Raw genomic sequence first — 18901 nt, 5'->3', positions numbered from 1 at the left:
TGTGTTTTCGACTGCATACAAAATGGTGTGTTTTAAAAAGTAACCGTGTGTGTTTGTGTGTGTGTGTGTGCTGCAGAGTGTGTGCTGCAGAGGGAACCCAGGCAGCTACACTTCACAGTCCTGCGTCGATGAGTGTTTCTCTCTCTGGCCCACAGCTGCACACACAGCAGCCTTTCTCCAGCACACAGAGGGCTTTGGGAGCACCATCAAAACACAGGCCTATAACAACCCAAACTACCCCCACCCCTATCCCTGATCCCCTCACCCTCTCCATGATGCACTTAAACCACTATACCCCCCCTGCACCCCGCTTCTCTAAACATCATGCTGTGTCCAGCCCCAGCCCAACCCCCCACCGTTTCCCTTCAGGCCTAACACACACACAAACACACACACAAACACACACACGTGCACACGCACACACAGACAGACACAAAGCCAGATGACCCATCTGCTCCTGTTCCGAAGCCCTCTCAGCTGGCCTGCCTGCATCACACCATCACAGCCCCAGCCACTGGCACGGACTCTGCACTCCTTTACTCTCCACTGCTGCCGACCGACAGGCCTGCTATAGTGCTGATACAAGACTATCACCCTCATTACACACCAGGATAGAGAGAGGGTGGGAGAATAGAGAGAGGGTGGGAGAATAGAGAGAGGATGGGAGAATAGAGAGAGGGTGGGAGAATAGTGAGAGGATGGGAGAATAGAGAGAGGATGAAAGGAGGGTGGAGGAGAGAGACAGGGTTAAATTGAGGAGAAATGGAGGCCGAGAGAGAGAGAAGGATCGGAGAGGAATTAACATTTGAAGATGGAGAAGGATCCAAATTCCAAAGGAGAGCAATGAATCGTGAAAAGAGGGGCTCTTTTTTTAATCTCATCCCCAGATTGCTGCAGCAACACAAGGGTAAAATCAAACTGTTGCTCACTGAGCTGTGCAGTGAACCGCACGCATTCAAACAGATTATTGCTTGCGAACAAAACAGGTTTGAAATCAGTTGTGAATATATATGCAGGCGTTACGGCATCACCAGCAGAGAGAAAAGAGATCGATGTAACCGTGTGATTCACATGTTTGGACGGCTGTCTGCCACGCGTGGTCACTCACTCCAATATCTGCTGCGTTTACATTTCACAAGAGGCACAGGGATGACCGAATGCACTGTAGCAGCCAGACGCAGGACATGTGTTGGTGCTCCATGTCCCTGGCATGATGCAACCACCACACTGCACACAGGACAGCTAGCTTCACGCACACACACACACACACACACACACACACACACACACACACACACACACACACACACACACACACACACACACACACACACACACACACACACACTAGCAGAGGATAATGGAGATAAAGAGAGCCAAGTGGTTACAAATCCATCTTTCGCCACTTAACCTAAAGAACGACGGCATCACAGTATTAAAAGCTCTTTATAGGCCAACCATGAGGCTGATTGCGAGGGGGCTGAGGAGCAGTGGGGATTCTGGGGACTAGGAGGAGGGGCAGGCAGCAGGATGTGGGGCCCATTGTGTGGCAACAATGAAGAGATCAACCCGGCAGGAGCCAAATCGGACTCTCAATAGACGCTTTAGCATCTGGGGGGAGGGAGGGCACTGAGTGTGCATGCTTCCACCACCATTTCCCCTGCCTGCCAAATGGACACACACAGGCCCTGGAGAAGTGTGGTGAATATCCCTAGACACACATGGGCACACACCCTGGAAATGTCAACACACCACCGACACCATTGGCATTGTAATTTCACTGTGGCAGTGTTATTCGTTGTGCGCGTCTGCGCACACTCGCACGCACACACACACACACACACAGTGACTTTAAAAACTGATCGTGGACCGGTCCTTAGGAATAAAGTCAGCACCACACAATCCAACGTGCGCAAACCCTGTTGTCCAGTCAGTCAGTCACCCACCAAAGCAGTTCAACTGTTCTGCTCACACGCTCTAGCCAATTACTATAATCAGTCAGCTGAAGCTAACATTTACTTCATTACCGTTAAAAAGAAAGCAACAAAAAATAACTGGTCGAATTAATGCGTTAAGCCACTGTGAACTGGATAATGGTATAATGTTTAATAACGGTTAAATAGTCCTCTCCAAAAGATCTATAGTGTGATAACAACGTACACATATCAGACACGTGATTTTCTATCGAATCTGATCTAATTACTGTGGCTGTTTCGCAATCCAATGTATCCAAATGGCTTTAACAGTTAAGCTACGCTGTGCCCGATTTTAGACAGCATACGTACTCTATTTCACTCACTACAAACGTGGCACACATACATAGAACATGTATGTCGAGAAAATAAGGAAACTGTCTACCCAGATGATTTCGAACAGCATCGAATAAACATGGTCTGAATCAGGATTTAAATGTGGTTTTGTAGGCTAACAAAAAAAAAACATTTGATTCGCTTCCAACTGCTTTCCAACCGCAGTGCGCTGTTTACAGTGGACTAGTAGAGATAAAGTTGCAGCAAGAATACAATTACGTTAGGTAAAAAAACACTGTCCAGTATACATAAAACCCGGTAAGAACAGTGTAGCCCACTTTTAAAGCTTGTGGCAACAGTTGGAGCCCCGCTGACTAAGCCAACGAACGGATCAGATGTTTTTCTCATTTTTTTCTCCTCTTATTTTTGGCTACTTTAAATATTCAACATTAGGCATTCTCACGATGTATCCAACCTACAGGATAACGCTCAAGGGATTTGAATAATGTTGCAATGATTGCAAAAAAAACTTACCGTAGTATTCGTTCTCTTCTGTAAGCTTCTCCGTTCAGCAGTTGTGATGATAATAGTGCAATAGGCCTACTCTCTCTTGTCAGTTCTCTCCGCAGTCGCGTAAACTGACGACAGATTCCGTATCCTTTTCCTTTCCGTTATCTCGGCTTTGTTTTTGGACGATTCATTTAGTCATAAATTATTCCACATTCCCAACAAATGTCACTTGGTATTTGTTTGCGTTTTTCCTTTACATTTCTTGCGAAGCATCTGGAAATCAAGACATATGATGCTGTCAGTTTTACATAGCGGAACTCGCTCTCTGCTCCGCTCACTCCCTCAATCGCCAGGCTCTGTAATAGGAAACCAAGAAAGAAACAATACGCAAATAAGATCCACTTCCAAAGCATATAAAACCTCTCCTCGGCGCTCTCCGACGCAGAACTGCACAACTCTCGATATGAAGAAGTTTCTGCAGAAATAAAAACAGTCAGTAGATAGAGAGAGAGAGGGACATCGGTTTTGTCGTCGCATTAATGAACAGATATTCCGGTGGAATACCGGTTAAGTGTGCCTATACCGTTACGCTGCAGCGTGTGCCATACTTCTGTATTACGTATCACAGTGGGGACCAAGGATGACACAAAGGCACAAACAGGTCCCCGCCCATTCCCCCTGTGCAATTCCCAGACTGGGCTATTTGATAGTCCCAAAAGTCAGGTTACAGAGGAATAGCCCTTTTGATGAGTTATGGTAATTTAGGCATATATAACACACTATATAGATATGAATATGAGTTTGATTAGGTAAATGAATATCAGATTTCTAGACCATTTTTGTGATTTGTTTTAGGAAGTGGACTTCTGTGAGGAATACAATATATGTCTATCTGTCTGTCTAGTGATGACGAGAAAGTAAAATATTGTATGATGATGTTGTACAGGTGTCGGATCTTAATTTGACCAGTTTATCAAAGCAGGAAAATAATCCTGCAGCAAAAGGGAATGTGAATTATTGTGTGGATTATAATGGATGGACATTTTTGTAGGGTTTGATATATATTTAGTTAGGGGCAATCAAGACGGACATTTTTTAAATGACACATTTTTGAATTATTTTGAAACGGTGCAGGAAATTTCCTGCAACAGGGTGATTAAATTAAGATACTACAACGGTATGATGGAGGGGAAGAGAACAACAGATCTGAAAGAGGAAACATACAAAACATGGGATTATGATTGGCAGATTAGGTGGCGGGATTAGGAGGTATAGTATAGTAAAGAATCCGATCATCTCAAATACCCAAGAGATTTCATACTAATAAATTCAGACAAAAGTTTGATCTTCTTTGTCTCTTGGTATGGGAATGGATGATTAAAAGTTCTGTGTGAATGCATGTGTATTATATGTACAGTAAACTGTTACCACAGTGAGCTATAGGCATTATAATATGTCAATATTATGGGTTGTTATTCTAATAGACTCTGAAGAAGTGATTTGCATTAAGACTATAAATCCAGTAGCCTATGTTATCACAGTGGGTTAGATATTGTAATAAAGTGTTGCGTTTCTGACAGGCTCAGAGGAAATAGTTGGCTCGTGTTTGAAAATTGGCCCATAGCAGTTACAGAAATGTCAAAGTGAATTGACTAAGTCTCAGACATAAATCTCCAGACAGTGGAGATGTGTAGCTCCAAGCGTGTAAGGCATAGATAGAAGGTATGTAAAGGTGAAATAGTGAAGAGGCCCATTCAACTTCAATCACTAAGTCAATTGTGTTACTTCTGTTACTTTAGTTGTGTAATGTTGATGTACTATGCCAACCAATAGGAACGGCAAACAGGTATAAGCACTCCAATCCATTGCGTGTTTTTGCTGAAATCAAACATCTGTGAGCTAGAGGGTGGAGCTACATTTGTTTTAGTTCAAGTGGCATCATTCATTCCTGTCAGATTTAATGTAGAGGCCTTTGCAGTTTGCACATGAAGCCTTGAAACAACCCTAAAAGCATAAATTAGAGCTGCTGACAAAGAGTGCAAGACACAGTGCATTCGGAAAGTATTCTGACCCCTTCCTCCTTTACTTTCTGTTACGTTACACCCTTATTCTAAAATTGATGAAATAAATGCTTTTCCTTAAATCAATCTACACACAATACCCCATAACGACAAAGCAAAAACAAGTTTTTAGAAATATACATAAGTATTCAGGCCCTTTGCTATGAGACTCGAAATTGAGCTCAGGTGCATCCTGTTTCTATTGACCGTCCTTGAGATGTTTCTACAACTTGATTGGAGTCCACCTGTGGTAAATTCAAATGATTGGACATGATTTGGAAAGGCACACACCTGTCTATATAAGGTCCCACAGTTGACAGTGCATGTCAGAGCAAAAAAACAAGGAATTGTCTGTACAGCCTGGAGACAGGATTGTGTCGAAGCACTGATCTGAGGAAGGGTACCAAAAAATGTCTGCATTATTGAAGGTCCCCAAGAATAAAGTGGCCTCCATCATTCATAAACGGAAGAAGTTTGGAACCACCAACTCTTCCTAGAGCTGGCCGCCCGGCCAAACTGAGCAATCGGGGGAGAAGGGCCTTGGTCAGGGAGGTGAACAAGAAACTGATGGTCACTCTGACAAAGCTCCAGAGTTCCTCTATGGAGATGGGAGAACCTTCCAGAAGGACAACCATCTCTGCAGCACTCCATCAATTAGGTCTTTATGGTAGAGTGGCCAGACGGAAGCCGCTCCTCAATCTTGATGAAACCAAGATTGAACTCTTTGGCCTGAATGCCAAGCGTCACGTCTGGAGGGACTGGGGGACTAGTCAGGATCGAGGGAAAGATGAACGGAGCAAAGTACAGCGAGATCCTTGATGAAAACCTGTTCCAGAGTGTTCAGGACCCCAGACTGGGGCGAAGGTTCACCTTCCAACAGGACAACAACCTGCCAAGACAACAGAGGAGAGGCTTCGGGACAAGTCTCTGAATGTCCTTGAGTGGCCCAGCCAGAGCTCGGACTTGAACCCAATCGAACATCTCTGTAGAGACCTGAAAATAGCTGTGCACCTATGGTCCCCGTCCAACCTGACAGAGCTTGAGAGGATCTGCAGAGAAGAATGGGAGAAACTCAACCTGTCACACCCTTATCTGTTTCACTTATCTTTGTGATTGTTTCCACCCCCCTCCAGGTGTTGCCCATTTTCCCCAATATCCCCTGTGTATTTATAACGGTGTTCTCTGTTTGTCGTTCGCCAGTTTGTCTTGTTTGTTAAGTCAACCAGTGTTTTTTTGTATCAGTTCCTGCTTTTCTCCAGTCTCTCTTTTCTCGTCCTCCTGGTTTTGACCCTTGCCTGTCCTGACCCTGAGCACATCCGCCTGACCACTCTTCCTGCCTCTGACACTGACCCTGCCTGCTGTCCTGTACCTTTGCCCCGTCTCTGGATTACCAACCCCCCCAGAATGCTTCAATGGAGAGTCAAGCACCTGTCGGGGGTTTCTAGCTCAGTGTGCCCTAATTTTGGGCATCAGCTCTCCTCCTTCCCCTCGGATCGCTCCAAGATAGCCTATCTCATCACGCTGATGTCCGGGAGGGCTCTCACCTGGGCTACTGCTGTATGGGAACAGCAGCCGGCCATATGCGTTAGTCTGGAGAGGTTCGTGGGAGAGGTGAATAAGGTTTTTTACTCCCCATTCTCCGGGTGAGAAGCTGCCTGGGAGATAATCCAGCTTCGGCAGGACTCCTGTAGTGTGGCTGACTATGCAGTGGAATTCCGGCACGTTGTCATAGGAGAGTGCTTGGAACCAAGAAGCACTGTTCAATATGTTCCTGCACGGCGTCCCGGAGGAGGTCAAGGACAAGCTTGCTGCTCGGGAGGTACCTACGGATCTCGATTCCCTCATTGCTTTGACCATCCGAATCGATGGGGGGCTACGGGAACGACAGAGGGAGAGGAAATTCGACTTCACTCGCACGTCCAGGGTTTCCAGCTTGACTCCGAGTCATCATGGAAGTCCCCAACGATCCCGTTGCTGAGAGAACCCGAGGACTCCCGACCTTTCACGAGAGTTGCCGGAGACTGCTGAGTAGCCTATGCAACTATCTAGAGCTGGGCTAACGCCAGCGGAACGGCAATACAGGATCAACACGAAGAGTTGTCTGTATTGCGGGACTCTTGGTCATTTTGTGTCCTCTTGTCCTCTAAAGAGATCAGGCTCACTGGTAGGAGCAAGTTCTCTGCTGGGTCATATGGAGAACTTTCCTGCTTCCCTTGCTTGCACCCCTGTTCATGCCATTCTGCTGTTTAGCCAGTCTAAATCTCTCCAGGTCCTCATTGACTCTGGGGCAGATGAGAGGTTTTTTGGACACTACCCTGGCTTCCGAGCTGAATATGCCCACTCAGCTCCTCTCCACTTCCATGGATGGTAGAGCTCTGGACGTGTGCGCTACAGGCCTGTGTCACTCATATTACCACTCCCATCAACCTACGGGTGTCAGGGAATCACAGTGAGACTATTTAATTCCTACTCATCAAGTCTCCTCAGATTCCCATGGTATTGAGATTCTCCTGGCTCCAGCAACACAATCCCCTCATCAACTGGTCTACTGGTTCCATCATGGGCTGGAGTCCATTCTGCCACGCCCAGTATCTGAAGTCAGCACAACCTTCCCTGGGACCTCTCCGCCATTCTCACCTACATTGGGGACTTCCTAGCTGCAGGATTTATACATCCTTAATCCTCTCCTGCTGGCGCAGGGTTCTTCTTTGTGGAGAAGAAGGACAAGACCCTGTGCCCGTGCATCGACTACCGGGGACTCAATGAGATAACGGTGAAGAAATGCTACCCGCTACCACTCATCTCTTTGGCCTTCGAGCTGCTCCAGGGGGTCACTGTATTTTCTAAGCTGGATATACGACACGCCTACCACCTGGTGCGGATACGGGAGGGGTGGAGTGGAAGACCGCATTCAACACGGCCAGCGGCCACTACGAGTATTTGGTCATGCCATTTGGCCTCACCAACAACCCTGCTGCGTTCCAGGTTCTGGTAAATGATGTTCTCCGTGACATGTTGAACCGGTTCATCTTCGCCGACATTGATGACATTCTCATCTTCTCCCTCTCCCCCCAATAACATGTGCTCCATGTCCGACAGGTTCTTCAACGCCTCCTGGAGAACCAGCTGTTTGTCAAGGCAGAGAAGTGTGAGTTCCATCGCTCCACCATCCCCTTTTTGGGGTACATCATCTCTGCTGGGAGTGTCCAGATGGATCCCGGGAAGGTGATAGTGGTGGTAGATTGGCCCCAGCCTTCTTCCAGAGTGCAGCTGCAACGCTTCCTGGATTCGCCAACTTCTATCGCCGCTTTATCTGGGGTTACAGCACCCTGGCTTCCCCCCTGTCAGCACTCACTTCTCCCAAGGTTCCCTTCACGTGGTCCCCTGCTGCTGACCGGGCGTTCCCTGGAACTCAAACACCGCTTCACCACTGCTCCCATCCTGGTTTATTCTGACCCTTCCCTTCAGTTCGTGGTGGAGGCTGATGCGTCGGATGTAGGAGTGGGTGCGGTCCTGTCCTAGCGTTCTGCCTTGGACCTGAAGCTACATCCCTGCACCTTCTTCTCCCATTGCCTCAACTCCACAGAGAAAAACTATGATGTGGGAAATCGTGAGCTTCTCGCAGTGAATATGGCATTGGAGGAATGGAGGCACAGGCTGGAAGGGGATGATCATCCATTCAAACCATTGGACCGACCACAAAAACCTGCAGCATCTCCGCACCACCAAACGCCTCAACTCCAGGCAAGCCAGATGGGCCCTGCTGTTCACATGGTTCAACTTCTCCCTCTCATATTGGCCGGGATCCAAGAATGTCAAGCCGGAGGCACTGTCTCGCCGTTATAGCCCCATGGCTATTACCCCAGAGCCCAAGACCATCCTTCCCACCTCGTGTCTGGCAACGGCACTCAGTTGGGGTATAGGGAAACAGGTCCGGGAGGCACAGCGTTCCCAGCCTAAACTCCGGATGTTCGTGCCTGACGTGGTTGGATTTCGTCAAGGGTCTCCCCCCGTCTGAGGGCAACACTGCCATCCTGACTGTGGTTGACCGGTTTTCCAAGGCCGCCAACTTCATTTCTCTCCCCAAACTACCCTCGGCAAAGGAGACGGCCCAGCTCATGGTGCAGCACGTCATCCGGATCCATGGACTGCCCGTGGACATGGTCTCCGACTGGGGTCCTCAGTTCTCGTCCCAGTTCTGGAAGGCGGTCTGCACCCTCATTGGGTTGTCGGCCAGCCTATCCTCTGGGTTACAGTCAAATGGCCAGTCGGAGCGAGCCAACCAGGACCTAGAGACAACTCTCCGCTGCCTGGTCTCCACCAACCCCACCACCTGGAGCCAGCAGCTTGTGTGGGTGGAACGCACGCCCCTGTTGCTGTAGTAAACATTGTTACGTCAACATGTCTAAAAACCTGTTTTTGCTTTGTCATTATGGGGTATTGTGTGTAGATTGATGACAGGGAATTTTTTAAAAATATATTTTATAATAAGTCTGTAACGTAACAAAATGTGGAAAAAGTGAAGGGGTCTGAATAGTTTCCCAATGCTCTGTAGATAGCCCAAATATACCACTGAGCATGTTGTGTAACACTCACCCAATATGTTGTTAGAGTGATGGAACAGTCAGGAAAAAACAATAACAAGTCAAGTTAAATGCTTACAGAAATTAGGCTACAGACAGTTTTGTTGTTTCCAAAAGTTAATTTAAAGGGATAAAATATGCAGATTTGCTTGGACAGATCCTCTGATTCTCTGAGAGGATAGATCCTCTTTTAGTAATCACTGGTTTGATAAGCCATCATAGACCTAAATGCCTTGGCATGTTCATGCTGTAAATGAAATTAATGGGAATCTATAAGCTAGCAGGGTTATGTTGTCTGCTGGAAAGAGATTCAAGGCCTGAGATACCATAGATAAACGAGAGTGAGAGAGAGAGATTTCATGTGGTGGTGAATTGGTCTCAAACGGAAACACATATGATGCAAACTGTCACAGCTGATGAAAGGAGAGGACCAAGGTGCAGCGTGGTGAGCGTACATTTTCTTTAATTAAGAAAAATGACGCAGACAAAACAATAAACAATACCAAACAAACCGTGAAGCCTAAGGCTATGTGCCATCAAACAAAGTTAACTTCCCACAAACACAGGTGGGAAAAAGGGTACCTAAGTATGGTTCCCAATCAGAGACAACGATAGACAGCTGTCCCTGATTGAGAACCATACCCGGCCAAGTCATAGAGATGGAAAATCATAGAAACACAACACATAGAAATGCCCACCCCAACTCACACCCTGACCAAACCAAAATAGAGACATAAAAAGGATCTCCAAGGCTGATCTGAGCTGAATCCGTAATGTGGCAGTGTGTAAAACATAATGTGGCAGTATGTAATGTGGCAGTATGTAAAAACATTGTGCCAGGCAGGCCAATCAAATAATAAACAGACACATGAAACCTCTAACTGTCACTAAATAAATCCAATGTGAAAAGATTGAAGGATGATCCGTGCAAGGCAAGGCAATGTAGGGCTTGGGTTGCACATCATAAACGTAGCACAGATTACCAAAGGAGTGATTCACAAATCAGGTCAATCCTCCCGGTAACAAGAGAGAGACTTGGCTGTTATATTGATGGGAGTTTTAAACCCTGTGGAGCTCCAGCTTCAAGGGGAAAAAATATCCTCAGACGTATTATAAGCGAGATAGCAGCATACTTGAAATGCTAAATCATTGTTTTGTTCAATTCTGCTTATTTTGGTCCCAGAGTAGAGCAAGCCTGTCTTGCCAAGGTTGAATGCTGCAACAAGCTCTCACAGTCTCACATCAGAATTAGCCATTCATCCATGTTCCTCAAACGTCAAATTTCAAAGTTGCTCCAAAAGTCACATTTCTAAGTGTTTAAGGTTACGTTTAGGCATTAACTCCAAATGTTTAAGGTTAGGGTTAAGTTTTGGGATAGGCTTCAAAACAAAAATCTCAGAAACAACTATCGCTGGATTCAAACATGCAACCTTCGGCACTAAAGGCAGATGCTTACATCCTTCTGCCTTCCCCACCCTCATCGCCCCAGCAAAACCAAAACCAAACTTGAAGTGAACAGCGCTCACTGTTGCCCGTAGTTGCCGGTTTCAACGTCATCTCCCAACGCCCTCAGACAGGGATGGACGTGGACTACTGACTTGTATCACGTGTGACAAGGCTGTGAATTACAACCCAGTTTGAATGAATCATGAGCAGCAGTAGAAACAGTATTAGAATATGATTGAGCACATGGTGAGAAAAACAGCTGTAGAAAACAGGCCAGAACGGAGTGAGAAGTGGGGTACAGGTTCATTATGACAAAGGTCAGGGGTCAACTCCCATGAGCCTTTGCTGTGGTGGCTGCAATCACTCAGGCTGTGTCTCAAATGACACCGTATTTCCTAAGTGGTGCACTACTTTTGACCATTCTGACCAGGGCGAATAGGGCTCTGGTCAAAAGTAGTGCACTAAAAAGTGGAAAAGGTGCCATTTGAGACGCATCCTCACTCTACCTGGTTTTTGCTCCATTTGAAATTTCCATTACGACAAGCTAGGCTCTGGTTTATAGAGGCTACGGTTTATGAGGGAAGGTTTATGGCGTTTAAAATAACAAGGTAACTATTCTGCTTTATTTAACACAGTACCCTATTTCTGAGCATGTTAGGCCTTTTAGCTACTGTACCGGTCCATTGCAATTATTGAAATGCACACCAGAGGCCACAGCTAAAACCGGACAAAGCGTACATAATACATATTTGTAGTATTATGTATTTGTTGTATTCTACCAGGTAATTGTGGCCTAAAATCAACCTGTAGATCACAAGCTACTGTAACTGAATGGATTATCATTTATGCTTACTTCATCATGATTTGTAATGAATAGCTAATAATGCATATTTTTTCAATCAAGACAAATAGGAATTACTGAGGTATGATGTAAGGAAGTAACATACAGTATTGACGTTTTGATCCTGAACACTGATTAAGGGATCTGTCATAAATCGCTTCGTAGGCCTTTTTGCAACATTAGCTTCTTGACAGCCACCATTCTCCTCAAATGCTGACCTGTCACATTTCATTACATTGCAATTTCACGAGTAAACATTTGAGGAGAGAAACAGAGAAATGGCAACATTTCTTGTTCGATTTTCTTTCTCTCCAATATTTCACTGCCGTGGCATCGACTGCGGCATCGACATTCATATTGAGATGAGAGTTAAAACATGTCTGATATGATAAGTTGCACCGTTCTATTCTGGCCGAGCCAGGAAATTACAGCACAGCACCACATGATTTTATTTGAGTAGCATATTCATTAAAGGACGATCGGATTTGACACAAACGTTTTTTAATCCTAGCACTTCCTAGACTGAAAATGAACATTTTTACAAATGCCCTTCATTAACGTAACTCACAAGAATCATAGATCTTTTTCATCTAACCTACGAAGAGGAATACGCTTTTTAGAATCACCTCGAAACACATTGAGTTATTAGGAGTCTCAAATGGAGCAATTTCTTCATCAAAGCAGAACAGATCCATCTGTAACGAACGTCCCCGTCGTCTCACTCTTTAAATAATCCCTTAGCTAAATCTCTTCAAAAAACAAAAAAACCCATCAGAGATTGAGAAATAAACATTCTCTAAGCATAAACTCTCCTCCACTTTAATTTCAGTAAGTTCCTAATTCTATAAATCTTCTTAAGTGCTTTTTAAAGTCTGGCACACAATACCCCTCTTTGCCACGCTTTGTCTCTTATGTCTCGTATGGCATATCAATATGCAAATGTTCTTGTCTTATGTAAAGAGAAAAGTTTGGGGTCTGTTTAATTCTGTTGGAAACTGTTAAAAGTGAATGTGGGCTCCGCGGCTGCTGCGGCTTGGGTCCCCAGGCGGCTGGCTGCGTTGTTCCTGTGCGTGTTCAGTCAGTCTGTGAGCTGTGGTAAAGTTGCTGAGGAAGGCAGAGCTGGGACCCAGGGGACCCCACACCTCTCAGTCACTCTGTCCCCCCCTGGCCATTGAGTCACCATAATGAGCAGCACCACCAGCCTCCCAACCCACAGCTCCCTCTCCTTCCTCTACCCTCTTCTCCCTATGGTACGCATGCCTCACTGCCTGCCTTACTGCCTGCCTGCTTGAGACCTCACTTTATAATACATAAGCGAACAGCGCATACATGGGAATTTATATATAGCCTACGGGTACAGTATACGACTAGATGTTTTAAAAATGTATTTCTTTTTATTTCACCTTTATTTAACCAGGTAGGGTAGTTGAGAACAAGTTCTCATTTACAACTGCGACCTGGCCAAGATAGAGCAAAGCAGCGCGACACAAACCTCAACAACCACAATAGGCCATAGTAGCGGAGTAATTACAATTTAGCAAATGAACACTGGAATGATCGATGAGCAGATGATGATGTGCAAGTAGATGAGAGACCATATATAATTGTTCGGTTGAAACAGAGAGCTACTGCTTCTACACCTGCATTGCTTGCTGTTTGGGGCTTCAGGCTGGGTTTCTGTACAGCACGTTGAGACGTCAGCTGATGTAAGAAGGGCTATATAAATACGTTTGATTTGATGTACTGGTACATGAGGGAAGGTGGGAGGGTTGTACAATGAGTTATGTTCATGTGTTGCCATTAACTTAGTACAGTAACAAGCTTTTCCAAGAAGACCTGTCTTTTCAGATAAGACTAGAAGTTTCAAGTGAAATGTTTTGGTTTGACGTAGCCGTATTAACTTCACTGTAAAAGCAGTCTTCTGCCGGAGGCTATGTGGTGATATAGCAACCCAGTAAACGGTCCTGTCCACTGAAGGAGCTGCCAAGAATCCTGAGCACGGCTCCTTGCCTCCACCAGCTGATCTTGTGTACAAGGGCTTCATGTGTCCCAAATGGCACCCTATTCCCATATATAGTGCACTACGTTTGACCTGGGGCCCTGGTCAAAAGTAGTGGACTATATAGGGAATAGGTTGCTGTTTGGGACTCAGCCTCTGCCTCTGCCTAGAGAGGAATGTTGTTTTTGTGACTGGCTGTTGAAGTTGACGTTGAAAGCCTCAACCAGCTGAACCAGTTGATGTGAGCATAACATCGGAATGTTGTTGAACATGGTGCAGATTGTGATGCATTTCTATTAGCTGGGGTGGGGAGGTAATGCCCTCGTCAACCAACCTTGTGCCAGGGGTGTGAGCGTGCAACTACCACACACACGTTTTGAACATGTGTGCCATCTCACATCAACATATTCTGCCCACCCTCGTCTGATTTGACCCATCACCCCTGACTCCACCATGAACTCTCCATTATAAGTCATCTAATTCCGGTTGTTAGGAGTTACTGAGATGCGTTCTCTGTGATTAAATTCAATCCATTTACCTGAGACACACCACTCCCTCACTCCATGTAACAAGTATCCAATTTAAGAGGGCTAATTTTACCAGTCCATCTTGTTAGGTCTCAAGAGATATCAAGGCCTGCCAGGAGTTGATTTCGGGAGACAGCCGTTGCCCCACACCCGGTGCCCATCCTACCAGGGGCATTTTCCTCTGGCATGACCCCCGGTCCCCCCAGCCCCTCTATGTATTGAGGGAGACAGTAGGTCTTCTCTCTCTCTGTGCCAAGGCCATGAAGGCTGGCTTCCAGGCTGGCACAGTGTCAACATTCCCCACAGTTTGGCCATAAGAATGCTACAGCAGAACACAGTCATCTTCAGACTCCTAAAGGGCAAATTAGTCATCTGTGAAAAACACAGTAAATACTAAACACCACTTCCTATAAATGCCCATCATTACAACAAGCAATCCTTCATGCTTCTAAAACGTGGTCCCAGTTGTAACCGGGACTACCTGGTTACATACACAAGTGTAGAGGGCTTTGTGATATATAGGGAAAAGCAAGATAAATGACTTGGCCTGGCCTTCTAGATAATATGTCAATTTTATGTCCTTTAAAGGCCTTTAGAGTGCTTCAGGTCTCTTTGAGGAGCTGCTTGCTGAAGTTCGATCTCTGGCAGGAGCCTTGGATGATGTTTGAACTCCCTCTGACATTTATTCACTGACCTTTACCTAAACCTACCTAGACAGAACGGTTTTCCGAGCTTATCCTGACACATCTAGCTCCTTATGCAAAGGCCTTGTCATGTTCTAGAAATCTAATATTGGACACTTTTGACCTGACAATATTTAATTTAATCCTGAGGTAAGACATCTATCTCTATTGGATGCTTTTGAACTGTCATAGGAATGTTGATGGGGAAATGTATTGATATAAGGTCATATGTGGTAATCACATATTTCCTGTAGACTTGTCATGTCAATGGAGTGACTGCATCATGCTGGTTTAGTAAGCAGACTGGTTCCATTGTCTCTGTAACATGCAGAGTGTGGGCACAATGATAGACTTAAGCCCCATTGTTATAGGAGTTGTTTAAATACCAGCATGTCGTTAATACCTCCAACACTGATTCACACATAATGGTCACACACATACACACACGCACGCACTCACTCACAAACACACGGAGCATTGTGCTCTATCTACGTACCAATGAAAACCACACTTCCAATAAGGTCTCTGTCTGTGAGTATGTGGAGGAACAGCCGGTACAGTATATGTATATAGCAGTACAGTCCTCTTTTGTACAGGGCTTGAATTGTGCTTCACAACCACTTAAACCCCCCACCCCCCTCCGCAATACCAATAAAACCAGGATTATTATTATACCATAATGTATGGCTGCTGACTTTACAAGCTCACTGGAGCTCAGAGAGAGAGAGAGAGAGAGAGAGAGAGAGAGAGAGAGAGAGAGAGAGAGAGAGAGAGAGAGAGAGAGAGAGAGAGAGAGAGAGAGAGAGAGAGAGAGAGAGAGGGTCAAAGCCCCTATTCCTCCTTCTAGGTAAGCATATCCAAAACCATCAATTAACCCCTTTCTGCAGGCAGGGAAAAATAAACACACTGACCAATCCCTTTTTCTCTGCAACAGTCTTTCTGTCTCCGAGTCAGCTAGCTAGCCCTGCCCTCACTATACTACCTACACTGAGGCTCTTTTCTTTGTGTTGTGTGAGTCTTTCCTTGTTCATGTGGAGGTCATCTTCAGGTCTATTTCTTCCCAGACCTTTCCTAGTGCAATATACTGTACATCCCAGGTCCTGGATGTTTGGAGCCACCATCACAAACTCAAGTTGATGTGATTTTAGCCATGCTGGCAGCTGAGGTTTGTAACCACGCCAATTCAGCCAGTGAGAGCAGATGGAGAACAGACAGAGAAAGGGAGAGAAAGAGAGAAATAGAGAGAGAAAGAGAGAGGCAAAAAGAGAAAGAGAGAGAGCGATCGATTTCTGTTGATTTAAAAATATACATTTGGCCCAAACTAACTTTACTTCATTTTAACAGACTAGATAGTTAAACCCCCCGCACACACACACACTGTCCACCGTCCACCGCACATAGAACCCCCCTGACGCCCCACACCACTACAAAGTCCCACAGACGGTTCACCATCCCCCGATAAACATGCTCTAAGTCTCCTCCTCCCCACAGAAAAGACACCACTCCCCACTGATGGATCAAGGTGTGACACATATCTGTACGTAGTGATAGCTCTGTGAATAATCCTCCACTGTAGATCAGCAGAGAGAGAGAGAGAGAGAGAGAGAGAGAGAGAGAGAGAGAGAGAGAGAGAGAGAGAGAGAGAGAGAGAGAGAGAGAGAGAGAGAGAGAGAGAGAGAGAGAGAGAGAGAGGGAGAGAGAGGGCCAGCACTGGGGTGGATGTAGATGTGGGGAGGGCCTGGTTAATTGCCTGTTGAAAAATAGGGGTCTTGAGGGAGCAGATCAGAGCCGGGGGAGGGGTTGGTGCTGGTGCTGGTGCTGGCGCTGGCGCTGGTGCTGGTGCTGGTGCTGGTGCTGGTGCTGGTGCTGGTGCTGGTGCTGGTACTTGTGCTGGGGCTGGGGATGAGGCTGGGGCTGGAGTAGGGGCTGGGGCTGGGTAGGTGGGTAGGGGAGGGGGTTTGGTGGATTGATGCTGCATCAGCATGTGTGCGGTAATGTGATAGCAGGCCTGGCCGCACAAAGAAAACACAACTGCTCAAACAGTCTCAGTATGGCCATGGGGGCGCACAGTACCACTGTGGTAATTACCCTCACTAAGCCCGACCTGTACCATTAACAGGCAAGGATGGGGTGGGCTGGGGAGCTACGGGCTGGAAGCTAGGCTGCATACCAAATAGCACCCTATCCAATACATAGCACACTACTTGTGACCAAAGCCCTATAGCACATAGGTTTCCATTTGGGAAGCAGGCTGAGGCACGGTGGCCAGGCAGGCTGCTAGGCTTTAGTCCATCCAGCTGTGCTGCGCTAAAGAGATTCAGGTTCAGATTCAGGCTCACACAGATGTTATTAAGCTAGCATATTACCTTAAAGGGAGGGGTTGAGAAGGATACTTTTTAGCCTACTCTGTAAATTAACCACTTCCTATTTGATATATTCTATACACCCCCACTCCCAGGGGTAGTATGTCCCACTCTGGCCCAGGCAGAGGGCTGTCACTAGTTACCACAGCCACAAAGTAACCATTAGCTATAACATAAAAATGCATGAAAACAGAAATTCGCTTTTTGGTCTTCATTTAAGGTTTGGGTTAGGCATAAGGTTAAGGTACAGTTAATGTTGGTAAAATATAGGTTTAAATCAGATTTTAAGAAGGTCAATTTTAGAAATAGGCAGAGTTTAGCCATAATTATGACTTTGTGGCTGTGGTAACTAGTGACGACCCATGCAGAGGGTCCCACGTGACACATGCATTGTGTTTTTAAAAGTGAAATGCTTGAGTTAGCCCTGGCCCTGGTCCTGGTCCCTACAGAGTGCAGAGCAGAGTGAACATGGCTCAATGCAGCACGTATGGGATGGATCATGTGTGTGGACATGTAACATAACAGGCCCATGTGACTATTTCACTCTCTCACACATACAGACACACACACATACATATACCCTGAGTGAACAAAACATTAGGAACACCTGCTCTTTCCATGACAGACTGACTAGGTGAATGCAGTTGAAAGCTATGATCCCTTACTGATGTCACCTGTTAAAAATCCTTCTGAATGAAGGGGATTTAAGCCTTGAGACAATTCCGACACGGATTGTATGTGTGTGCCATTCAGAGGGTGAATGGGCAAGACAAAGTAAGTGTGCCTTTGAACGGGGTACGGTAGTAGGTGCCAGGCGCACCGGTTTGAGTGTGTGAAGAACTACAAAGCTGCTGGTTTTTCATGCTCAACAGTGCCCCTTGTGCATCAAAAATGGTCCATCACCCAAAGGACAACCAGCTAACTTGGCAAAACTGTGGAAACAGTTGGGCCAGCACCCCTGTGGAACGCTTTCGACACCTTGTTGTGTCCCTTGCTCGATGAATTGAGGCTGTTCTGAGGGCAAGAAAGGGTGCAACTCAATATTAGGATTTTGTTCCTAATGTTTTGAACACTCTGTGTAGCCACACACACACACACACACACACACACACACACACACACACACACACACACACACACTGGGCCCATTGTGAACCAAAGCTCATGCAGAGTCCCAAACTAACTCCTCACCAGAGGCACTCCTGGGTTTTTATTTATACCGCTCCCCTTCGGAGAAAACGTTCCCTCTGAAACATGAGGCCTTTCTGAATCACCACCCCTGTGTGCTGCTGCTTTCTACTGAATAAACCAAGAACACACAGAGAACACCAGGCCCTGTTGTTTGTCAGCCTATTTCGGATGTTATGTTCTTAGAGGTGTCCTGACTTCTCTCTGGGTGCCTCATAAATGGCGCCCTATCCCATATATAGGGCCCTGGTAAAAAAGTTGTGAACTATATAGGGTATAGGCTGCTATTTGGGATGCAGCCTCTCTCTCCTCTTCTCCATAGAGGTGTTTTGTTGAGCTGAGGACCGAGGATCATGTGTAGTCACTGCTGACTAGTGAGAGGTGATACGCTGCAATGTGACTTGTAGCGGAAACGTGGTGAGTAACAGCGTGACTTGTAACAGTAACGTGGT

General features: G+C 46.0%; 1 protein-coding gene across 2 annotated transcripts in view; it reads right to left on the bottom strand.

The window, feature by feature from the left end:
• LOC118394084 (semaphorin-4C-like) overlaps window positions 1-3380 on the bottom strand; it is a 58171-nt gene extending 54791 nt beyond the window's left edge. The window contains exon 1 of one of the 2 annotated variants that reach the window (XM_052461739.1): window positions 2784-3380. The gene's annotated coding sequence lies outside the window, so the exon portion shown is untranslated. The remainder of the gene's footprint in view (window positions 1-2783) is intronic. The other variant, XM_052461738.1, reaches the window with a different exon arrangement.
• Between the last annotated feature and the right edge of the window lie 15521 nt (window positions 3381-18901).

This window comes from Oncorhynchus keta, chromosome 14 (genome assembly GCF_023373465.1).
Source record: "Oncorhynchus keta strain PuntledgeMale-10-30-2019 chromosome 14, Oket_V2, whole genome shotgun sequence".
NCBI classification, from domain to species: Eukaryota; Metazoa; Chordata; class Actinopteri; order Salmoniformes; family Salmonidae; genus Oncorhynchus; species Oncorhynchus keta.
Note: the sequence above shows the minus strand (reverse complement) of the source record. Positions and strands in the feature narration are given on the sequence as shown.